Source organism: Diabrotica virgifera, chromosome 7 (assembly GCF_917563875.1).
Source record: "Diabrotica virgifera virgifera chromosome 7, PGI_DIABVI_V3a".
In the NCBI taxonomy this organism is placed as follows: Eukaryota; Metazoa; Arthropoda; class Insecta; order Coleoptera; family Chrysomelidae; genus Diabrotica; species Diabrotica virgifera.
The window spans coordinates 162,604,919-162,632,099 of record NC_065449.1 but is presented as its reverse complement, the minus strand read 5'-3'; the positions used below and the strand labels follow the sequence as shown (position 1 = coordinate 162,632,099).

At 32.3% G+C, this 27,181-nt stretch overlaps 1 protein-coding gene across 1 annotated transcript in view; it reads right to left on the bottom strand.

Moving 5' to 3' along the window:
• The window catches only part of LOC114335423 (PHD finger protein 12), a 150,911-nt gene that overhangs the window by 82,158 nt on the left and 41,572 nt on the right, over window positions 1-27,181 (bottom strand). The gene's annotated exons all lie outside the window — the stretch shown is intronic.

The following is a 27,181-nucleotide window of genomic DNA, read 5'->3' as shown; positions in this document are numbered from 1 at the left end:
AAGCTTATCAGTTTTCTCAGGATTCGAAAAAATGAATACATTTAAAACACATTGACAATTTTGACAGGCGACATTTTGCACCTTTCCCCTTAATAATTTTTAGTGTTAAAATATGTGACATTCTTAGTAAACTATGTTTTACAAATTACAAGGTTGCGATATTGTATAACCTAATTTTAAGAAAACTACAGAATTTTGCTTGTATAATGACAAAAACTAATTACCATTAGATTACACAAGGGACTGCAGTCCCTTGGAACCAGGCTATCGATACAAATCTTAGCGCGGTAATTACATTGAATATAATGGGGCGTAGCAAGCCAGATGTACAATATTTCGTAGCCTTGGAAACGGTGTTTAGTCATCAACCAAATACATGCTGGTTACTAAGGATCCTATAGCAAACGAGGAACAGGAAACCGTCTTTGAAAGTCATATCTTTGAACCTGTTGACAACTTCACATCGCTTGGCTCGGTGGTGACTACCGCTAACAAATAAGCCAAGAAATTAAAAGACGAATAAACTTTACAAATAGAGCATAATATGGACTCCAAAAACAATTCTACTGAACAAACATCCAAAGACGAACTAAAGTTAGTATATAAAAACACTGTTGAGGATGGTCCACATTTATGCAGCAGAAACATGGACCCTAACGCAGGAGAATGAATGACTTTTGGAAATATTCGACCGTAAATAATTTGGAGCTATAAACGATCAAGGGCAGTGGCGTAAATCTTAGAATTATTATACCAACTCTTTAATGAACCAGATGTCGCAACTTTCATTAAAACACAGCCCCTCAGATGGACTGGACACATAATAGGAATGCCTGACAACACGATCGGTAAAAAGTTAACCACAGGAATATCTGTAGGAAGGAAAAGAAGAGGCCGACCGCGAATTAGATGGTTGGATCGAGTTAAGATCGACTTCGGAGTATTAAAAATCACAAGATGGCAACAGGTTGCCAGAAATCGAACAGAATGGCGACAAATCTTGGAGCAGGCCAGAATCCACGGAGGATTGTCGAGCCAAAGATGATGATGAGATGATGAATGATATGATTGCAGGGGTTATAAAAGAGAAAGAGAGGAGGGAGCAGAAGGAAGCAGTGAGAACGAAACCTTAGAATTGATTAGAGTAGTATAGTAAATGCGATGGAGAGCGCATGCGACACCATCCAGAGCGGACTGGATGGTGTCTTTCGAAGATTAGTCATCATCATTATTCTCTTTGATATACTGAATTTGCTCTGCCGATATTCAATGACACATTCGGAATAGGAAACATACAGCACAAAAATTCCTAACTCACACTATTAACTGCTCAAATCAACTTAATCTTTCACTAAAAAAAGAAGAATTATTGGAAATAGTGGGAGTGTATACTAAATCCATAAAATTTTGTGGAATTTATTACTACAAAATATTTTTATTTTGAACAATAAATAATTTTCTTATTAAATAATTGATGGATTCGACCGTTACTTGATGGAAGTTCATTTCATCTCACAATAAAACACTGAAAAACGTTTGTTTTCTATACTTCCACAAAATTTATTACAACTATGTTATTACTACAGCTGTTTCGGCAAAGTGCCTTTTCGTCGGTGACAATTTCTAAACACCCCGTATTTAAACAGTTCTTATATTGGTGGAGATACGTGGATGACATACTAGTCTGCTTTACAGGAACTAACAGACAACTTGACCATTTTCTATCATACATTAATTCACTTCATAGTAATATTGAGTTCACAATAGAAACAGAACACAATAATTCCATAAACTTTCTAGATGTAACGATTACCAGACTACACAACAAACATGAGTTCTCCGTATATCATAAACCTACCCATACTGACACAACTATACACAATTCATCATCCCATCCTACACAACACAAATTAGCAGCCTACCATAGCATGATACATAGATTGACAGAAATTCCTATGACAAAAAATAACTTCGAGACAGAACTAAATATCATTAGACAAATAGCAGTAAACAATGGCTATAACGAACAAACAGTTAACAACATTTTAAACCAAAAACTCCATAAGAAAGCCTTGAAATTAGTGTATCCACCACCACAGAAAGAACCCAGTACCTTCTGCTCTCTCACATATACTGGCAAAATAACAACAAAAATAGCCAGATACATAAAAAAGAAAGGAATAACACCAGCTTTCAGAACTAACAACAACTTAAGCAAACATATTAAAAACAATAAAAGCCGAAAGAGAAAGCAACTACAGAGTGGTGTGTACAAACTAACTTGTGGTGACTGTCCGAAAACTTACATCGGTCAAACTGGCAGAACTTTTGACAAACGGATAGCAGAACACAAAAGGGCTTTCAACAATAGAAAAACAGACACTTCTACATACGCACTTCACCTTCTAGATCATAATCATTCTTTCAATGAAGAGTTTCAAATTCTACATATTCAAAATAAAGGCCTTAAGCTATCACTTTTAGAATCAATGGAAATTAATAAATTGAAAAATACAGATATAATTCTGAATGACCAACTTGAGACAAACAGCTCCCCACTCCTCAACCTCTTCAGTTAAAGACTTAAAAAGGCAAACACATTGTAAAATATATCACTTGAGAAAGGCACTTTGCCGAAACAGCTGTAGTAATAACATAGTTGTAATAAATTTTGTGGAAGTATAGAAAACAAACGTTTTTCAGTGTTTTATTGTGAGAATTTTCTCATTTGTTATCAATACATATCAATGTTATAATGGTGTAAATTAATTATTATTGATTGGTGTAAGGTTTATGTTATTTATGTCTTTACTATTAATAGTCTAGTAATTTCCAGCAACCTAATTTCCCAAAAAAGAAATTAGCATCGTCACTGGATAGTTGTGTCTCTGCAGAGCGAATTCAGTATAATTAGATTTCTCTATAAGTTTATACCTTGGGTCCTATAAATATCAATCATCTTTAACGAAACGTCCTGTCTGGCGCCCCCCAAATCTTATTTGGCCTTCCTCTCCTACTTCCAGGAACTCGCAGATTAGCAATTCTTCGTATTGGGTGATCAACGTTAGACGTTAGGGCTTTAAACATGATCAAACCATCTCAACATAAGTTCTCTCATTTTGGCATCAACTGGTGGCACCCCTAGACTGCTCCTAACATACTCATTATTAATTTTATCTTTTTCGCATTCGCTGCTTCCCTTTCGCTGTTTCTCTCTTTTTTTTAACTGGCCAACATTCAATTCCGTACATCATAGCTGGTCTTCTTGCTGTTTTATAGAATTTTCTCTTCAGCTTCATTCGATTTTTTAGACTTCCTTCCACTTCATCCATCCAACTAAAATTCTACAGCATGCATCTCCATCTACCTCACCATTACTCTGTAATACCGATCCTAGATACTTAAAACTTTTACTTTTCATAATCATTTCACCATCGAAAGATATTTTATTTGTAGTAACTCCATCTTTCAATGAACATTCCAAATATTCTGTTTTTGTCCTACTAAATAAACCTTTTTTCTCAAGAGGTTGGCCCCACTGTTTCAGTCTTTGTTTTAAGTCGCTTTCACTACTTCTTACTAACACTAGATTATCAGCATATATTAAGAGCCAGGGAATACCCTGTAGTTTAGATGTTACCTTATGGTAGCGGAGCAAAGTATGCTAAATGTGCAGTCACTCGAGCGTTATGGGAACCTATTGGGTTGTGAAGAGTAGGTCTTAAAACCAAAAAAAGTTAAATAAAGATTTTCCATTTAAGTTGGGACTTTCCATTTTTAATTTAATTTTCCATTTCCAACAATTATTTTTTTAGATTATAGCGCCATCTATCCATAATTCGAAAAAATGTCCTGAATAAAAGTTACTTATTTTTAAGTAAGGAATCCAAATCTGTAATAAAAAAAATGGAAGATCTCATTTAAGATTTTAAAGTAACCCCCCACCCCACCCTCGTGGGGGGTCGTGTTTGATGCCATTCGATAGATTTTTCAAAAATACTGAATAAGTGTATTTTTCAGTTTTTCGGTCTGATGTTCATCTCGCGAAATATCGCGGGATTCGTATTTAAAATACAGTCGAACCCGCTTATTGGAATAGGGATATTCTATAGGGATATATAACAGGGATATTCTAATAACCGATCATATATGCCTAGTAAAAGGTAGAAGGGAATTTGATTATATATATATATATATATATATATATATATATATATATATATATATATATATATATATATATATATATATTGATGCACGTTAAGTTGTGACTTCCGGTATACAGAAGAGGCTGTCTGGCTTCCACCTTTTCTACTTGGGATTATTTTTTAAAAATTGCATATTTGATAAGAGGGGGGGTGCTACGATAGATCTACATATTGAGGGGAAAGGATTTACCATAATAAATGTTGTATATATATAGGTATATACGGAAGCGGACATAATACGTTGTGGCTTCTGTAAATAGGGTAGTTCAAGTCGCGTTGTCACTTCCAGCGATGTTGTCATGTTTTTGGAAGTCACAGCGTCTCTTCTGCCAAATTTACCTCGTAGTTTGAGCGTGATCTGTTATCTTAGAGTCTCACACTTGGCAGTGGAATTCATTGGTATCTAGCGTTCCAATAAGAATGTCTTCTTTTTAAAGTGCCTACCCGTTCCGGATGTTGGCGATCATCATGGCTATCTTGACTTTGTTTACCGCAGCGCGGGACAGTTCAGTGGTAGTCATGTTATACCACGTTCGTAAAGTTTACCACTTTTACCACGTCCTCTTTTACCACTTACCTTCCCTTGAAAAATCCGTTGGAGAAGGCGGTAACGTTCTTGATTTCTCATTACATGTCATTTTCGCATTGGAAATCGAAATTGGTTAATTGGTTTAATTGGTTAATTGGTTAAAAGGCTTAATTCTATATATAAAATATCATTAATATTATATAGTTTAACTGTAATAATAATTGTTACAATAATTAAAACTATGCATTAGTCAATTACAGCTATTAATGAACATAATTCTGTGAATGAATATGAGTCTGTAATTCGGACCCCCGGAGAATTACAGAGGAATTAATTTATTAAACACAACACTAAGTGATAACAAACACACTGAATACAATTATAAGATTAGCAGAAGAACAACAAGGTTTTAGGTCGGGAAGATCATGTACCGACGCTATATTTATAATGAGGCAGATTCAAGAGAAATCAGTAGAATACAACAAACCGGCATACTTATGTTTCGTCGATTTTAAAAAGGAATTTGACAGAGTCAAATTAAAAGACGTTATCCATTTATTGTACGCAAGAGAGGTACCTCTAGGAATAATTAAAACGATCGAAAATATCTATCAGAACAACACGATCAGAGTAAAAGTAGATAAAGAACTAACTGACCCAATTGAAGCTGGCAATGGGATAAGACAGGGAGAAAATTAAGAATTTGCCGAGCTCTGTTAATATGATGTATTTCTGCACACGTTTAAAGCAAAAAACTTTTAATAATTAGATACAATTATTCTATTATAAAGTGAACTCTCCCTTGGATGGACAGTAGTTGATCCGCATAATCTGTCCGTTTAAGGCAGGCGTCCGTTTAAGGGAAAAATAAATATGATATAATTAATTATTTTTAATGAGAAATAAGCCACAATTTTACTAAAAAAAATTATTTCATTAACGTTTCGACGCCCTGTCGAAGTCGGGTGTCATCAAAATAAATATTACTAGAGTAACAATGTATTACTAGAGTAATATTTTGTATTTTGACAACGACAAATATAAAAATGCCACAAGGAAATAGCTTCAGAACAACAATGAATATGTTAATTTAAAATTTTTAATAACTTTAATAACTAAAATTATTTCAGATACTTTAATTATATGTACATATAGGTTGATGGCTCAGATCATGCACAAAATTTATTGTGAAATTTAATCCGAAAATAATTTACGAAATTTTTACCAAAACGCTAAGACCTACAAATTAATACAATGACGTCTATTGAACTCAAATATCTTCATTCGACAATTAAGTTAAGATTCATATTTCAGTCAAAACACAAAAATTTATCGAGGTATTTATTATCAGAGTAATAATGGGGTCAGCAATTCTTTCATGGATCGACATACACATTAAAATTTTGCTTGCGTTGCTAACAGTTAAAAGATGTGAACAGATTTGTATTACATAATTAATATAGCGTAAACAGTATTCATACCTAATATCAAATATCACTCGTGTAAAGATCTGTTGCCCGATCAAGGAATACAAAACTTATCGAAAACCTCAAAAAAATAAATTAAGGATGAAAATTTGGGAATAGGTAGTTGAAATTGTCTATTATTATATAAGAAAATGTTTACAATTCTACATCTCCTCCATTTTACAAAAATGGAGGGGAATACACCCTTCTTGGGGTTGAAAATATACATTCAAAATAAGTCCGGAATTGGATAAAATAACTAATTTTAAGCAACTTTTGTTCTATAGAGTTTTTTCACTAAGTCGATACTTTTCGAGTTATTTGCAAGTGAATATGTTCATTTTTATGCTTATGAACGGTTTTTCGCAAGTAACTCAAAAAGTAAGTATTTTATCGAAAAATGTATTCTTAGCAAAAATATAGCTTATAAAAAAGTGAAACAAATGGTGTACACATGAAGTCTGTTGACCCAGAAGAAGCAGAGTTGTAGCTAATGAGGAGTAGGTCCTTCTTCGTCAAATTTCAAATCAAATGTTTCGACGTGAAATGACCAAAAAACGGAGCACTTTTCAGGGAAAATTAATTACAACTTTTTTAAAGTGTTTAAAAAAAGGTTTATTTTTGTTTTTAAAACAACTTTTAACGTTAAAAGTAAGTGAGTTACACTCAAAATATTGTTACGCAAATAAAAGGGCTCAACCCTTTTTATTTTTTGGTATAAAAATCGCGAAAATCACCCCCTAATTAGCATCTCAAATAAATTTAATCGTTACCGCTTCACACTTTACTTTTCTTATGTATTCTTTATATGATCTGTAAGTTTCATCGGTTCAAAGTGCTTCTTTTTGAAATGGCTTTAGTTAAAATGGCTTGAACAAGTCACTAATCACGAGTGTATGCAAATTTTGAACAGTCTTAGCGTAACCAATTTTTGTCTACCAGGAAAACAAAAAATCCAAAATAATCAGAAAAGCAAAACGTACATTTTATTACTGTTTGAGGTTTTTGGTATTACTAATAATTTTTCAGCTATTTTGAAAAAAAAGGAATTTTTTTCAAAATCAGAAAAAATGTTTTATTTTAAAACCAATTTTTTTCAAAATTGAACAGTTTGAACCAATAAAACTTATAGATCATTATAAAGAATACATAAACAAAATACCTTGTGAAGCAGTAACGATTCATTTTATTTGGGATGCTAATTAGGGGGTGATTTTCGCGATTGTTTTTACCAAAATATAAAAGGGAGCAAAAATATTTTGAGCGTAACTCACTTACTTTTAATGTTAGAAGTTAAAAAAAAACAAAAATAAGCCTGTTTTTAAACACTTTAAAACATTTTTTAATAAGTTTTCCCCGGAAAGTTCTCCGTTTTTTGGTTATTTCACTTTAAAATATTCGATTTGGAATTGGGCGAATAAGGACCTACTTTTCATTAGTTACAACTCCGCTTCTACTGGGTATACAGATTTCATGCGTACTCCATTCTTTTCACTATTTATAAGCTATATTTTTACTAAGAATATCTTCTTCGATAAAATACTTACTTTTTGAGTTATTTGCGAAAAACCGTCTAAAACATGTTTTTTGTTGTTAAAAATGAATATATTCACTCGCAAATAACTCTATATTTTTCACCCCCGAGAAGGGGTATTCCCCTCCATTTTTGTAAAATGGAGGGTGTGTAGAGTAGTTAACTTTTTCTTATATAATAATAGACAATTTCAACTACCTATTCCCAAATTTTCATCCTTCCTTTATTTTTTTTGGGTCAGATCGGGCTATGTATCAATTTGAAACGATAAAAAATGACCTACAGTATCATACGCAAAGCATGCGAAACATGGGTGCTGAAAAGTCAGAAACAGACCTTTTAGAAAGATTGCAGAGAAAAATGCTAAGAGCAATATAATATGGAGGTGCGAAAATAGATCAGTGGAGAAGAAGAACCAAGAAAGAACTGGAAGAACTGTATAAAGAGCCAACGATAACGATGACGATCAAAGCACAGAGAATAATATTTGGGGCAAATCGATAGAATGAGAAGTAAAAGAATGCCAAAATGGTACTCTTACGTAGACCATAACAAAAGAGAAGGAAAGGCAGGCCAAGAGAAAGATGGGAGGACAGTGTGTACGAAGACCTGAAGAAAAGTAACATTGAGAGATGGAAACAACTAGCATTGAACTGAAGGAGAGGGAAGTAGGTGGTGAAAGATTGTATAAATGGACTGAATTGTAATTATATAAAATTTATAAGACTAAAATAAAATGTAGTCAGAAATGTAAACGTTTTATTCCTAGGCCAACAAGGAATATTGAGCTTAATAAATAATAAAAAATGTAGTTTTATATCGTAAAATATTTGGAAAAAGTTCTTCATTTTATATTTACTATCCACATTTGCGGATACGTGCTGTCGTGCACGGATGGGTGCTGTCGCCACAATTATTCAATGTGTACTCCCAACTAATATTTCAGGAGGCACTATGGGAAAGAGTTGAAGGTGTAATGATTGGAGGGAGCATCATTAATAACATAAGATTTGCAGACGATACCGCAATCATGGCAGAGAATATAGACAATTTACAAATTCTCCTATATATCATTAACAGAGAAAGCAAAAAGATGGGACTAACAATGAATATAAATAAAACCACATTAATGGTGATCTCAAAAAACCCTGTTGACAACATACATCTGACATTGGAGGTAAACCGATAGAAAGAACCGAGAGGTATAAATACCTAGGAGCAATTATAAACTCACAATTAGATCAAGATGAGGAAATAAAGGTGAGAATAGAAATAGCTCAAAAAGGATTTATAAAATTCAAGTTAATGTTTACAAATAAGAAATTGAGTATGGACATTAGATTGAGGTTCGTCGAATGTTATGTTTGGTCGCAACTACTATATGGGGTAGAAGCTTGGACTCTAAAAGCACAATCCGTAAAAAAATTGGAGGCATTCGAGATGTGGCTGTATAGGCTTATTCTGAAAATTCCTTGGACTGCAAAAGTCTCAAACGAAGAATTGTTAAGAAGAATTGGACATGGCAGGAAGTTTATGAACACAATTAAAATAAGAAAAACATCGTATCTGGGCCACATACTTCGTAACTATAAATACTCTCTGCTACACGTCATCATGCAAGGAAGAGTAGCGGGGAAAAAGTTTTGGGAAGAAAGAAGAAATCTTGGCTGAGGAATATCAGAGATTGGACTAACCTCAGTGTTGAACAGATATTTCACTTTGCAAAAGACAGAGAAGCGTTTAAAAAGGTGATCGCCAACCTTGGTTAGAAGACGGCATAAGAAGAAGAAGAAGATCCGCATTTACACATCATTTTTACTGTCAACGTCCGGTGTTGTGTCAGTTGTCAGTTGAAGGGTACAGGTTCATATATCGCCGAATTACTTTTGTTTGAAAAACCGTCCATATAGAGGAGGTGCCCGGCAAAGGGAGGTGTCTGTTAAGAGAGAGTTTACTGTATTTCATATTATTACTAGAATTTATTACTTTATTAGAGCTATTTATCACTTTTAATTCATTGTTTCAATTTTTTTGTGTGTTTTTATACTTTTACTTACTTCCGAAGTAACAATCACTAAAATTGACTTTTCAGCCTAGGCCCAAAATACATATACGCGATTTTTGGCAATTTCGTGAAATGAAAATACTTACCTAAATTTATTTTTTAATAAGGTTTTTAAAAAATAATTTATATTATTTAATGGACACTTTGAATTTTGTACATGTATAATATACTAATTATAGAGATAATATATTTAATTTAACGCTAACTATGAAAGTAAATCAGATCTGCTATTACTCATATTTAAATAACAGCTGCACAAAATACTACGACCGCAAATCTATAACAATGAAATGTCTGGCGTCTGGGAACGTTTGCACAGCGTTGCCAAATAACGGAAGTCACAACGAGCGGTGTGGTATACGGAAGTCTCTACGCGTTGTGTATATCACGTGCATTCTCGTACGGGAGCGACACTAGCGCTGATGATATACCGTCGTACTAAAATCTGATCTTATGAGTATATTAGATACGATGTGACTTCTAGTGAAATTTTTGATATAAGCCTTCTAATACCATCTAGTAGCCAAATTCGTAAAAATTTAGGCAAAACGTTGTGACTTCCGAAATCGGAAGTCATAACGGTATATATGAAGTGACAACGTATTACGAGTATCTACTTTGGAAGTTACATGGATACATGTATCAATATATATATATATATATATATATATATATATATATATATATATATATATATATATATATATATATATATATATATATATATATATATGCCTAGTAAAAACGTTTTGGGACCACAAATTTCTATTCCTTATAGCGGGATATTCCTTTAACCGGTATTCTAATAAGTGGATTCGACTGTATTAAATTTACCCTCCACCTCTCTCCGTGGGAAGCCGTGTTTGATATCATTCGATGGATTTTTGAAAAATATTGAGCACGTATTTTTTAATTTTTCGATATTACTTTCGGGTTTCGAAACTTTGGGACTCACCCATTTCCTTACGCCCAGCTCAAATCGTCGGCTTTTTGAAATATACACTGTTTTGCAAGTACTTAACTACCTTACCTTAATCTGACGATTTCGAGTTTTTCTAAGGATAGATTTTTTTTTCGGCCCCCCCTTATCGAACTCCCCTGCATTAAGAGCCAATATATTATGGTAGAGGTACATTTTCAGGGTACAAGGTTTCTCCCCATGTAATAATCTGACGCGCTCGAGTAACTGCAAAAATCGCCGCTTGGGCTCCCCTACCATTATACAGGGTGTTTCATTGGGAAACGGAAATACTTTAATGATGAATAGAGGTCACCGAGCCGGTTCTAGATATACTACATTTTTTGCCCTACCGACTTTTATAACCGAGTTACAGGGTGTTTTATCGATTTTGCCCATTTCTTTCCTAAGCCATAACTTTAGAACCACCCTGTATATTTTTTTAATATTTGGTACACGTATGTCTCATTCAAAACCCAAACGACCGACATACTAACCATAAGAAAAATCCAGGTCTGGATTAACAAAAAATTATAATGTAATTTTGACCTTAAAACAACACCCTGTATATTCAAATTTTAAAAATCTGTTTGCATATTTGAAAAGAGCACAAAAAACTAAGTTTAATGGTTCGCTTCAATTTTTCGGCCAGACAATTTTATGACCTCAATTTTGATATTATATTGAATTTTTTAAGAACTGACATTAAAAAGCAGGTATTACTAACTTTTGAGTAAATGAAGACTAACTTATGAATAAATACTCATTTTAAAAATAATCAATACTTATTTACCACATTGGTATTAACACACGGATTAACAAAAAAATATAAAGTAATTGTGAGCTTGAACCAACACCCTGTATACTGAATTTTTGAAAATTTGTCTGCGCATTTTAAAAGAGCATCAAAAACTGCGTTAAAAGGTGCATGTCAAATTTTTGCGCAGATAATTTAATTACGGCAATTTTGAAATCATATTGATTAATTCTGTCAAGGTCACAAGAAGCTGCCAGAAAAATGAAGAACAATTCCAATGTAATAAGAAAATCGATTCGAAATCTTTTAAAACGAGCAACGAAATGCATCGAACAAAATGTCGGACATTTTGAGCAACTGTTATTTCTAGTTCAAATATTTTTAATTAATGTTAAATTGTTGAATTGTTTAAACAATTTTTTTTTATTAGATATAGCTGTTTTTTTAATTCTTTACTAAATCATTAAAATATCCCAATTCTCGCAATTCTAATTTTTAATGATGTGCATACAGCTACAAATACAGAGAATCCATGAAGCCAGCGTAGTAAATAAGTATTAAGTATTTTTAAAATACGTATTGATTCATTAACATTAAATTATTAAAAGTTAATAATACATATCTGGTTTTTATTCTCAGAGTTCTTTAAAATTTCAATATAATTTCAAAATTGATGTAATTAAATCAACGGCGAAAAAATTAAAATGAACGTTTAATCACAGTTTTTTATGCTCTTTTAAAATGCGCAGACAAATTTTCAAAAAATAATATACAGGGTTTTGGTTCAAGCTCACAATTACTTTATATTTTTTTGTTAATCCGGACCTGGATTTTTCTTGTCATTTATGACAAAATGAGTATTTATTTATTAACTTTAATAATTTATAACTAAAAGTTAATAATACCTGCTTTTTAATATCAGTTCTTAAAAAATTCAATATAATTTCAAAATTAAAGTCATAAAATTGTCTGGCCGAAAAATTGAAGCGAACCATTAAACTTACTTTTTTTGTGCTCTTTTCAAATATGCAAACAGATTTTCAAAATTTGAGTATACAGGGTGTTGTTTTAAGGTCACAATTACTTTATAATTTTTTGTTAATCCGGACCTTAACTTTTCTTATGGTTAGTATGTAGGTCGTTTGGGTTTTGAATGAGACATATGTGTACCAAATATCAAAAAAATATACAGGGTGGTTCTAAAGTTATGACTTAGGAAAGAAATGGGCAAAATCGATAAAACACCCTGTAACTCGGTTAAAAAAGTCGGCAGGGCAAAAAATGTAGTATGTCTTGAACCTGCTCGGTGACCGTTAAAGTATTTCCGTTTACCAATGAAACACCCTGTATAAAACTAATGATAATAAATAAGTACTAAGCACCGAGCCTTTGTGCAATCTTATTTTTACATGAAGTACATCAGTCTCTTCCACACCTGTCCTAACACTAGTTATATACTCCCTCATACATGTCTATCACAATATTTACATATTCACCGGGGACTCCGTTCTTATTATTAAGTATTTTCTATGGGAAATAAGCCACAATTTTACTAAAAAATGAATTTTAAATTTTACTTAGCAACAACATTTTTGTTTATTTTAATAGTATTTTGTATTTTGACAACGAAACCCGATTTGGGCTTCGAAACGTTAATAAATTCATTTTTTAGTAAAATTGTGGCTTATTTCCCATAGAAAATACTTAATTATAAAAATGCCACAAGGAATAGCTTCAGAACAACATCCGTTCTTATTGCGTGCACATCATAGAATCTTTTGAGTAATTTTATCACCAGCTTTATCACAGAGTCACAATTTACATTTAACCAGCTGCCAAGGTATTTAAAATGGTTTACATGTTCTCTTTAATCTGACCAATTACTCTCTCCCATATTTTCATGATGAAACTAAGTAGTTTTATGGCCCTGTTGTTTGTACATTGTTGTATATCGCCCTCGTTTTTATAAACAGTTTCTAATATACGGCTTCTCCATTCGCCTAGCATTTGTCCAACTTCCAAAATTCTATTAAATAAACCTGTTAGCCAAATTGTTTGTCTTTCCTAATGCTCTCCACACTTCCCCACAGGAATATAATCTGGTCCAACTAGTTTACTTTCTTTATTTTTTTAAGTGCTTGAACCACTTCCTCGTTTGTTATTTTGGTGACCATTGCTGTTATTGGGTGGAATGCATAAAACGTAGTACCTGCTAATGCTTTAAGTATGTACTACATTTTTGAAGATTTTACTACACTTACAAAGCATTTGTAAGTGTAGTAAAATCTTCAAAAATGTAGTACATACTTGAAGCATTAGCAAGTACTACGTTTTATGCATTCCACCCACTGTCTGTTAACTTAACTGGTTTTCTGTCACATTCTTCATTTAATAACAACTTTTTTCACCTCTTTATAACATTTTCTTGAATTTGTATTTTATTATTTTCACCTCGGATATACCTATAGTCTGATTAAAATGTTTTGCTTTCTTTGCTCTGTTCAGCTATTATATATCTTTGTTTCTTCTTCCTGGTATCAAGTTGATCGTATAGATTTGTATATGTATACTTCTGCTTTAGCGTCTGCTACTTCTAATTTTGCTTCCTTTTTGGCGACCATATAGTTTTGAAGATCTTAGTCCGACATATTTTCTTGTCATTGTTAATATGATTATTTTTTCCTTTATTTTTTTGTAGTTCGATTGACCACCATGTGATAACCTCGGAGATTAAATTCAGTCGGAGACAAGATTCGTTGTTGTTAAGACATTTATTTTGAACTAAACATACAAAAGAGTAGATGATTATCGTTAATTATTTATTAATTTCTTTCGTAAACCTCAAAAGATTAGTATGGACGATATTCGATATATGAATAACAAATCGACGATTGAGATAATTAATTATGAGTCGTATTGATTTCTCAACGCGAAATAAATGTATAAGGAAGGAGGTATCTGGCTGTCTGGCTCAACGGATTAGATGGAAAGATAATGATAATTAAGTTATAGTCTATGGGTAGGATAGGGATTTGTCGATTTCGCTCAATTCGTCAAATTGACGGGTTTCGGAAGGCTTCGGAATACGTTCAGCGCACCTACTCCGATAGTTATTTATACTCCAACTACTTATTTATACACAGAGAATGAAATAATGGATTTCTGTTCGGTCTTTTATAATGTCAGAAACGGTATAAGACCATGTTTTGTTGATAATATTATATTATCGTCACAACCATTACGTCTCTTTATTTTCAAACTTCTTTACTGGCATTTTTTCCAAGTATTTCAATAGAAGTATCTCTAATGATACTGGCTATCTTCCTCCAAATTGTAGTAGGGCGTCCTTTCATATTCAAACACATTTTTCTACTATTCTTGTCTCGAATAATGTTTCTTTTTCATCTTTTAACATCCATCACTTGATTTTTTGTAGCCCTCTCCGATATTTTGGTTTAATTTCGCTTTTTACTACAACATCCAGCACAAGCAACTTATGTTGGCTTAATGTCTCAGTATTACCTTGCTGTCCTTTGATTCATGTATATCTTCTTTTTTTGTCATGAGATAATCCATTTGGGAGCAATTTTGTCCACTTTTGTATGTAATAAGTTAAGTTTTTCCCTTTTTAAAAGAATGTATTAACAATCAACATATCCAATGCTGTTGCTAATTCAAGCATATCATTTACACTCATTAAAACCAATATCACAGGAACTCTCACAAAGGAACTTTGTCTTTGAATAAATAAATATCGCCTTGGTTGATTACTGTCCATTTAAGATTTCTACGAACGAGTAAGGAACCAAAAGAAAGCATAAAAATACACTAATCTTGCCCTGAACTGTCTCGGAGGCTCTATTTGATAGAATCAACCCTGTACTTATAATTTAGGACCAATAAGTGCTATTTCCACCAGAATCCTTACGACATCTTCTGAAATAAAGTATCCTTCACATGTTGCTTCTACAAATTTTCGTTTTTTATTCGACTAAAATGGTGTACTGTCTTCCGTAATTTCCAGTCAAATCCACAGCTTAAATAAACTTTATTCCACAATCAACAAGAAGAACTAGTAATTACAGTGGCACAAACAAGAATAGAACAAGTCAAAGAATATATATATATCTAGGACAAATCACTAGATTAAATAGAGAAAATCAGACCGAAGAAATAAAGAGAAGAATAAGGTTGGCCTGGGCATCATTCGGAAAACTGTCTTATATTCTAAAGAACAGAAAATACCCGCAATACCTAAAAACAAAAGTCTTCAATCAATGTATACTCCCTGTTTTAATATATGGCTCTCAGACATGGACGTTTACAAAAGAGAATATGGAACAAATAGCAAAGACAGAAAGAGCCATGGAAAGACAAATGCTGAACATTAAATTATCAGACAGGAAAAGAAACGAATGGATCCGTAACAAAACAAAAGTTAAAGACGTCTCTACCCAAGTAGCAAAGCTTAAATGGAAGTTCGCCGGACACACCCTACGGCAGAAGGATGAAAGATGGACTAAGATGGTAATACATTGGAGACCATGGAACCACAAACGAAAAAGGGGAAGGCCACAGATGCGATGGTCAGATGACCTGAAGAAACACACTGGGTCAAAATGGATGCAAATTGCCCAAGATAGAGAGGCATGGAAGAAGGAAGAGGAGGCCTATATCCAAGGATGGATGTTTAGGGCTGATTAGATAGATAGATAGATAGATAGATAGATAGATAGATCCACAATCCAATTGGTCTGTTTTTCTATTTACTGTTCTAGATATTGGATCAGTGACAAATATTGGGGAACTATTTTTTTTTCTAATCTTATTTAAATTATTTATTTGTTTGTACAATTCTGACAGGAAAAAGGGGACGTACAGCTATGCGAAAACTGGAGAGGAATAACGCTGTTATGTTCCATAAATAAAATATTAGCATGTATTGTTCATCAAAGAATCAACAATATAATAGACAAAGCTCTCAGAAAAGAACAAGCGGGTTTCAGAAGGGGAAGATCCTGTATGGACCAAATTTCAACGGCAAGAATCATCATAGACGAAACTATAGAGAAGAACGCAGCCTTGATAATGGCCTTTATAGACTTTGCTAAAGCCTTCGACAGCATAAAACATACAGCCCTGTGGAAAATCTTAAAGCTAAATAAATTACCTCCTAAGATCATTAGAATAATCAAAATGATGTATCAGCAAACAACATGCCAGGTATTGCATGAAGGGCAAATGACAGATAAAATAACAATTGAAGTAGGTTTAAAACAAGGTTGCATACTGTCACCCTTGCGCTTCAATATACGTCTTAATTATATACTGGAAAAAACAATTGAAAGAAAAAATGGGATCCCTTGGAACTACCTTCAGAACAAAAAACTAGCAGATATGGAATACGCAGATGATATCTGTTTCGTAGCGAACACAATAGATGATATGAAGAGCATGTTAAGGAAGCTAGAGGTAAAATCGGCAGAAATGGGTCTTCACACGAAAATCAACACGAACAAAACAGTAGAGATGAGAATAGGAGTAACTAACTGTGAAAAACTATACATCAACCAACAAGAAATAAAACGGGTTCAAGAATTTTGCTACCTAGGCAGTATAATCAGTGCAAAAGGAGCTCAAGAAGGTATTAAAAAGAGAATACGAAAAGCACAACAAGCCTTTGGAATCCTCGCAAATATATGGAGATCAACTTTGCTACTTTATGGGAGTGAACCATGAACAATAACTGACGGAATTGTAAATAAAATCCAAGTTTTTGTAAATAAATGTCTACGTAAAATTCTAAAAGTATATTGGCCCAATACCATAAAAAATGTAGCACTATGGAGGAAAACCAAACAAGAATCCATCAGAACAACAATAAAGAGGAAAATATGGAACTAGCTGGGACACACCCTGAGGAAAGAAAATGCAGACAACAAAACAAGCACTCAAATGGACTGCAGTAGGACGAAGAAGCAGAGGACACCTGACCAAAACATGGAGGAGTACCATTGAAGAAGACCACAAAAGTATGAAGAAAACCTGGGGAGAAATAGCAACCATGGCCAGAAATAGAGGAGAATGGAGAAGCTTCGTGGATGTCCTATACTCTATACTCCGTCACAGAGTAATAGGATTGGATATATATAGTTCTGACAGGTGTTATTTTTATATTTTGCAAAACGTATGTAAAATTAATTTATCAAAAAAATTATTAGCATGGAAGAGTTAAGAAAAGTAAATAATAAAAACACCACATAAAAGTACTGATACAGAATTTAATTGTAAAAATTATCAATTATTACAGTATTCAAATTATAAAAAATGACACAGTTAAGATCACTAAGTAGAAAGTATATTCATAACGAACAGGTGAGAGAAAAAAGAACACCCAGTAATACTGAAATTACTACAACAATTTTTTGAACACGTGTCGCTTATGGTTAGGTAAATAGGTCAAATCTTCAAAATAATACAACTGTTGCAACACATGTAAAAAATAATGTGTCAGACATCTACGATGTCGTCTACACTCAAAAATACGTCTGGGCATACTCCTAATGAGATGATTGCTTTCCTCTTGACGTATCTCGTCCCAGGTGACTTGCACCTCGAATCAAAGTGCCGCTATGGTCGACGGAGAATGAAGTAAAAGGAGTCATCTTTTTCCCATAATGGTGGGTTGGGGAATATCCGTATATAAAGCAGAACATGTGGATCCACCTGTAACACACATACCATACTTCCAATAGTGTAATGCACACATCTTTTAATAGAAAATTTAGGATCTTGCTGATTCAAGATGTCACCTTCTCACCCCTGAAAGACCGTCATGTGAATTCATCACTAATAGTAGGAGAGACAGGATGCTAAATTTGCAGTTATAATGCGTTATGGGGACCTATTGGGTTGTGAAGATTAGGTCCTAAAACCAAAAAAGTTAAGTTTTCCATTTTAGTCGGGACTTTCCATTTTTTAATTTAAATTTCCATTACCAACAATCGTTTTTTCCGATTATAGCGCCATCTATCCATAATTCGAAAAAATGTCTCGAATAAAAGTTAGTTATTTATTATTACTATTAAGTTATTTAATAAAAGTTATTTATTAAGGAATCCAAATCTGCAATAAAAAATGGGGGCTCCTATTTAAGATTTTAAAGTAACCCCCCACCCCACCTCCGTGGGGGGTCGTGTTTGGTGTCATTCGATAGATTTTTCAAAAATATTGAGCACGTATTTTTTAGTTTTTCGGTCTGACGTTTATTTCTCGAAATATTTGCTTTTTTCTTGTGAAACTTTGTGGCTCATCCATTTCCTTAAGCCCTGCTCAAAACGTCAGATTTTTGAAATATACACTGTTCTGCATGTACTTAATTACCTTATCTTGATCTGAAGATTTCGAGTTTTTCTAAGGATAGATTTTTTTTCGGTTCTCCCCCTCCTTAACGAACTCTCCTGTATTAAGATCCAATATATGGTAGGGGTACATTTACAGAGTACAAGGTTTCTCCCCATGTGATTTTCTGACGTGCTCGAGTAACTGCAAAAATCCCCGCTTGGGCTCCCCTACTATAAACAAAAGCTTTTACATAATCGATGAAATTAGCAAATACAGTATGCGGCAAAATAAACAGTACTGAAATGAATATTGAAATGTGTATGATTATTTATATATTTAGTATACATATGATATTAGTCCAGGGCGCATGGACATGGATACATATGTTTTGAGATGGACGTTGAGAGGTGACTCAAATTTCTTTGCAGAAATTGCTTGAAAATAACTCAAATAATAATATTTGAGTTATCCTCCCACTCAAAATGGTCTGGAACATTGTTTAAATAATCAAAATGTCAAAATATGAAGGAAAAATTCGATTTTTTGATTGGTTTTTTGATTGTAACTTTAAAACTATTCATTTCTGAGAAAAGTTGTACTGACATAAAAGTTGCGTAATTAAATTTTCTACAATATAGATGTGGTTGAAAATTTAAAAAATAGTCACCCTTGTTGCAAAATAGCAATAATTGCGAAAAAAAAAAATACAAAAACAAGTATTCGCATTTTACGTTTTTCAACCTTTTGTGCTGCATTTAGGACCTTCATATTTTACCCAGAAAAACTTTATAATATAGTAAAACAACACTGTAAATTTCATTAAGATCGGTTTAAATAGATTTTGCAAAATATATTTTGCAATCCAGCTTTCGCAAAAAAATTTCATTTTTTTTTAAATGTTGCAGGACTGAAAATAAAGCAGATAGCAAGATGCATTTTTTTTTGCTTATAGAAGTGTACTGTGCCTTTCATTTGCAATTTGCAAAATTAAAATCGATTAATTACCACGGCGTCAAGAAATTTTTTAAATAAACATTAATTTTTTAATAATCTTTATCTAATATATTATTTTTCTTACTCTATATTTTGTTGTATTTTAATATTTTAATTCCACAAAAATCAAACTAATTTTATTATTGTTTGTGAAATATTGTTTAAACAATTGCATATGTTTAAAAATAATAAACTTTTATTCTCAAAGTTAAAATATATGAACAAAGAAAGTTTTTGCCAAAAAAGTGTTATTTCAAAGGATAGAGTATGTGTTTTTATTTTGCAATAAACAAATTTATTTATTTATATGTATCAATCATTATCAAAGGTCATTGGAATGCCCAATCAGAGCAAACTATCCGCTGTCCTGCGCGTAGCACCAATAATTATTGTTTATTTAAAAAAATTTCTGACGCCGTAGTAGTTAATCGATTTTAATTTTGCAAATTGCAAATAAAAGGTACAAAGGTTCAAAAATTCAACTTGCTATCTGCTTTATTTTCAGTCCTGTAACATTTTGAAAAAATGAATTTTTTTTGCGAAAGCTGGATTGCAACATTTATTTTGCAAAATCTACTGAACCTATCTTAACCCGGGAGTAGTCGCGCTCACTTCTCTAACGTCGATAGTCGCGTGTGAGATTCTATCTCAAAATACGAATTTAAAACAAATTTTTATTTTATACTATTTTTATCTGCTTTTTATATTGAAAATATATATTTCTAACAATTTTATTAAAAAAACCTGTGTTAACGGCCACCTGCCAACATCGGCCACCTGTCCTAACGGCCAGTTTAAAAATTTCCCAAACCAATTATATGTAGACTACAAAAACTGGCAATACCGTCCACCTTTCTATATCGGCCAACAGTTCTTTCATTTTTAGTGGCCGTTACTGACAAATTTTACTGTACAGTAAAACCTGTGTTAACGGCCACCTGCCAACTTCGGCCACTTGTCCTAACGGTAAGTTTAAAAATTTCCCAAACCAATTATATGTAGACTACAAAAACTGGCAATAGCAGCCACCTTTCTATATCGGCCAATAGTTCTTTCTTTCATTTTTAGTGGCCGTTACTGACAGGTTTTACTGTATTACGAAAAAGGATGAAATGTGAGATTCTATCTAACGGAGCGACTACTCGCGGGTTAAAGCTAATTGGCTCTCCCCAAAGCCATAAATTCCACAAAAAGAAGAAGAAAAAAAATCCTACGCATTACTACACACCCTTCCTCGAGGCACTTACGAAATTTTTTCAAAATTGCAAAATTTTTCAAGTTATCGCGAAAAAGGATAAAAATTGAGATTCTATCTCACCGCGCGACTACTCGCGGGTTAATGAAACTTACAGTATTGTTTTACTGTATCATAAAGTTTTTCTGGGTGAAATATGAATGTCCTAAGTGTAGCATAAATGGTTGAATAATGTAAAATGCGAATACTTGTTTTTGTATGTTTTTTTCGCAATTATTGCTATTTTGCAACAAGGGTGACTACTTTTTTAAATTTTCACCCAATTCTACAGGGTGCGCCAAACCTCTGGTCTTCTTTGATTACGGCTAAACTATGAGGTATACAAAAAAATGTTTATAACAAAACTAGTGTGTATCAAAGAGGTCTATAATTTAAAATTATTTTTAATTATACAGGGTGAGTCAGAACGACGGTATGAACCAAAGTTGTATTTTTTTAAATGGAACACCCTGTATATTAAATCATTTTTGAATATATTATTTAAAAATATGAAAAATTTGTATAAGGTCTTATAGGCCTAAAGTTAATAATTTTCGAAATATTTACATTTTTATTGAGAAAAATGGTAATATTTATAGGGTTGTGGATTATGTTTCCAAGGAAATAAAAATTTAGGTGATAGGTCAAAGTTTTTAAAATATAGTGTTATTTTTAAATAATTTAATATTTTTTACTTTTAGCCATAAAATATACAGTGTGATCACTATTTGCAAATACAAAATTTTCTCATTTTTTTTAAATCGGACACCCTGTATATTAGTTTTGCGTTTTGTAGTAAATATTACAACCTTTCTTTTGGTATAAGGTTGTATGTACCTAGCATGTTTCGTTTTGTAGATATTTTAAAAAAACTATAGATTTTACGTGTTTGCGGATTTTTTATTTAAAATTTTTTTTTGCAAAAAAAATAATTATAATCTGGTTTTAGAGACATACACTAAAATATAAAATAAAAACGTAATTAAAGATTAAAATAAATCGTATGCTAGTACAACTCAATTGAATTTAATAACTTTAAATTATTTTACAAAAAATATTTTACCATATTAATGAATGCATAAATTAGTTACTAAATTAAATAAACAACCAAATTTTAAATCAACCGTAGTAATTTTTCTACTACAGCAACTTTCCTGTACCAAATTAATTGTTAGTTAAATTGTATTTAGTTAAACTTTTAATTTACCTTTTAAATTTACTTACATACATCTTGAGAATATAAAAATTATTATAAAGTATGCTTTGAAACAAATGAATGTTAAATGTATCATCCAAATTATTTATTAATATAAATAGTAATTACTGGTGTCACAAAAACTGGTAATACAGTTGAAATTTTTGTAACAATTTTTTATATTTTAAATTTTAATTTTTTAACCGAAAAATTTTTGGATATGACATTTGTTTTGGGCGAAACCATTAGAAATTATTACCAGCTTGTGTGACACGAGTAGGTACATAGATACTATTTACTTCTTAATATACTTCCATAACGTTCATTTGTTTCAAACATACTTTATACGTTCTCAAGATGTAGGTAAATTAAAAAGTTATTAACTGATCTTACTCGTAAATACAATATAACTAACAATTAATTTGGTACAGGAAAGTTGCTGCGGTAGAAGAATTACTACGATTGATTTAAAATTTGGTTGTTTATTTAATTTAGTAACTAATTTATGTATTCATTAATAAGGTAAATTATTTTTTGTAAAATAATTTAAAGTTATTAAATTCAATTGAATTGTACTAGCATACGATTTATTTTAATCTTTAATTACGTTTTTATTTTCATATTTTATATTTTAGTGTATGTTTCTAAAACCAGATTATAATTATTTTTTTTGCAAAAAAAAATTTAAATAAAAAATCCGCAAAAACGTAAAATCTATAGTTTTTTTAAAATATCTACAAAACGAAACATGCTAGGTACATACAACCTGATACCAAAAGAAAGGTTGTAATATTTACTACCAAACGCAAAACTAATATACAGGGTGTCCCATTTAAAAAAAATGAGAAAATTTTGTATTTGCAAATAGTGATCACACTGTATATTTTATGGCTAAAAGTAAAAAATATTAAATTATTTAAAAATAACACTGTATTTTAAAAACTTTGACCTATCACCTAAATTTTTATTTCCTTGGAAACATAATCCACAACCCTATAAATATTACCATTTTTCTCAATAAAAATGTAAATATTTTGAAAATTATTAACTTTAGGCCTATAAGACCTTATACAAATTTTTCATATTTTTAAATAATATATTCAAAAATGATTTAATATACAGGGTGTTCCATTTCAAAAAATACAACTTTGGTTCATACCGTCGTTCTGACTCACCCTGTATAATTGAAAATAATTTTAAATTATAGACCTCTTTGATACACATTAGTTTTGTTATAAACATGTTTTTGTATATCTCATAGTTTAGCCGTAATCAAAGAAGACCAGAGGTTTGGCGCACCCTGTATATTGTAGGAAATTTAATTATGCAACTTTTATGTCAGTACAACTTTTCTCGGAAATGAATACTTTTAGAAAAATCGAATTTTTCCTTCATTTTTTGACATTTTGATTATTTAAACCAGATGCGCCCTGGTCTATATGGCCTTTGAACATTATTCACGACGACGTTCTCGATAAAACAGATGTTAAAGATGCTCTCTAGCATGAAAAGAACTTTAATTCTAATCTGCAATACCGGAATGTAAGACTGTGTGCGTACCCGTACGCATCAGGTGGCGTTAGATCAGGAGAGTGACGATCTCCCAAAATGATCGCGGAGTATTCGAAGAGACTCACTGGCCGTGTGACAGGTTGTCCCGTCTTTCTGAAACCATTGTTGATTTTAAGCTTGGACCGTTTCCTGCGACCATTTCCGTATTACCGAAAAAACTACTCCACGATAAAAAAATTTTTCTGCAAAACTGAGAACCATCCTGAAGGATCTAACCATAACACGACATTCACATACGTTATAGCTACGTTCGTAAACCATTCAGTACGTTTCGGTCCATGACACATACAAATTTGTGGCATATGGATTTCAGGGGTCTAGGACATTTCGGCGTCGCCGTTTCGGCGTGGCCATTTCGGCGTGGCCGTTTGGGCGTAGAGCCGTTTCGGCGTCGGCCATTTCGGCGTCAGAGATTTTATTTTAGTTGACTAAATACCTACATTGGAGTCTATTAGTAAGACATTATTTTGAAAAAAATCTTTTAATATAGTTATTTAAATAGATACATTGGAGTCCATTGATCACAAAATTTTAATATTAATGGTAGATTTGTATATGTCAATTTTATACTTATGTGTGTGTGCTTGTTATTTAGCTCATAGTTAATGTAATATCTGTAATTGGCTTCTAGCTGTAGATATTATATATAAATAAATGAATAAACAAGATTTTGGAAAAATGAATATTTTATTTTAGTTATTATTTACATGTTATAATTAGATATGTGCTAGTCCAATTAAAAATCCTGAAACATTTATATTTACATACAAAACATTTATATTTAACCTACAAAACTTATTCACGAAATATTAATTAAAATAAAGTATTTACATGTTATAATTAGATATGTGCTAGTCCAATTAAAAATTCTGAAACATTTATACTTACATACAAGACATTTATATTTAACCTACAAAACTTATTCACGAAATATTAATTAAAATAAAGTACCTACTTACATATTATAATTATGTGCTAGTCCTCTTAAAAATTCTAAAACATCCCCGTTTGCATCAAAATTTCCCACAAGCCGTGAAATGCGATCATCTGCGTCTCTGTATTTTCTTAATTTCAATGGTGGGAGATTACCTGCCACAAGTTGCTCGAAATAGACATCTCGACCTTTCTGCACCTGACGCAGGCCATCTATAAATTTCCATATGGTTGGATGATCTGCTCCCAATTCCATCTTGAGTCTTCTATGGGCGGCCTCAGCGTGATTATTTGTCCGGTCTTCTCCATCCAGAGTTCTCTGGTAGAGGTTCCACATCCTTTGGGGAAATAAACTTGGTCTTCTGCCATTTCCTCTTCTGTTCATACGTCCAATATAGTAGTCTTCAAACCAGTCTACAAGTGGTTGGTGTTCAGCAGGTAGAGCTTCCGCTAGAACGGCAAAGGCATCATCTAAATGTTCGATAGGAACAAATGCTAATGCTGTCAACATTCTGCAATTTAAAGCGAATTGTGGATCAGCATTATACTCTCTCGTATATCCCATAGCAGCCACTTGTTTCTTCATATTTTGTGCCAAATGGAAAAAACATCCATTGATGTCGACGCCTGGAAAACAATCTTCCATTGCCTTAAATGCCGCCTGTTCGAAATCGCAATGGATTGCTCTGGGTTGCAAATTTGGTACAATTTGTCTGATCAATTCAAACATACGGGTATATGTGGATCTTGTTTTATTCGGCAGCATGGCATAAAATATTGGATGGACTCCATTATATTTTGTGGCCATAACTGTGTATACTTGTAAAAATAGAGATGGTGCTATAGCAAATGTACCGTCACCATACCACACATCTGAGGTCTGTAGATGTTGCAGCCACGATTCTCTCCCGAAAATCAAAATTCTTTGCAATCCTTCTCCATCATCTGCTAATAAAAAATTTTCTTCTACACCATCTTGTAACGTGTAAACACGATAAGACTCGGGAATTACTAACTCTTCAACAGTTGTCGGATTTGATGGGGCTGCATGAACTTCGTTACGTTTTCGTCTGATGAATTTTCTCATCGCGCCAGTGTTTGGGAGCCGACCATGACAAGCTTGACTTGTATTTCTCAGGCACTCATTGATTACCACTATTGTCCCTTCGTTTGTTTCTGTAGCACGCTTTTTCATTTTTGTAACAACTTGTGCTACTTCCACGTCCATCGCCGAGGAGTCGTGAGTGTGAACATTTACTTTCTTGATGACTTCACCATCTCTTGTATGTATTCTTGCTTTGCACGTTTGTTTCCTCTCACACCTCCAAAATTTTAGGGATTCATCGCTTTTACTAACAGCGTCAAAAACATACATGAAACCATCAGTGGTAAATTTCTCTCTTCCTCTGGTCGATAAAATTTTTCGTTCCATAGCTTAAAAATTCTTCGTCTGTATATCGTATAAATACTACTATGAAATATTATAAGACACTACATAAACTCTTAAACTGATCTCTGTTTATATAGCTGTACCCTCAATAATCCAACCAATCAAATCAATAATAGGTAGGTACCTACTTAAAATTTCCCTTAAGATTAAAAATCAACAAATTACTTGCATCTCTCGTTAATGACATTATAATGTAATTTTTGAAATCAACAACTAATTTAGTTTTCGAATATTTAAAATCAACAAATAACTTGCATCTCTCGTTAATGACATTATAATGTAATTTTTGAAATCAACAACTAATTGATACATGATAATGTCATTTGGAATTAACAGGTAATTTAGTTTTCGAGGAAATGTTAATAACATTATTATGTGATTTACAGAATTTTGTATTTAAATTTTCGAAGAAACTGCAATAAATATAGGGATAACTATTATTATACTAACTAATGGTAAATATTTTAAAAGCAGATTCCTTTCAAGAAAATATTGTATAATTTAATTTTTTTTTAAAATATACATTCTGCAAATATTTTTGCTTAAAAAAGATATTTTAACAATATTAAAATTCTCCGTCTATATACCATATAATGTATGTCTAATTAAAGTTGAAAAATGTCAGTTATCATCTAATTAGCTCTGGGACAATTAAGAGAACAGCAATTATTATTAATATGCATTAATAAAAAATCCAATATAGGTATTTGCAGAATAAAATATAACAAAATGTTTATAAAAGAAATATATTTAGTTTATTTTTCTACTTGACCATTAATGTTAAAATTGTGTGACCAATGAACTCCAATGTATTTAAATAACTATATTAAAAGATTTTTTTCCAAAAAATTGCCTGACCAATAAACCTCAATGTAGGTATTTAGTCAACTAAAATAAAATTTCTGACGCCGAAATGGCCGACGCCGAAACGGCCTACGCCGAA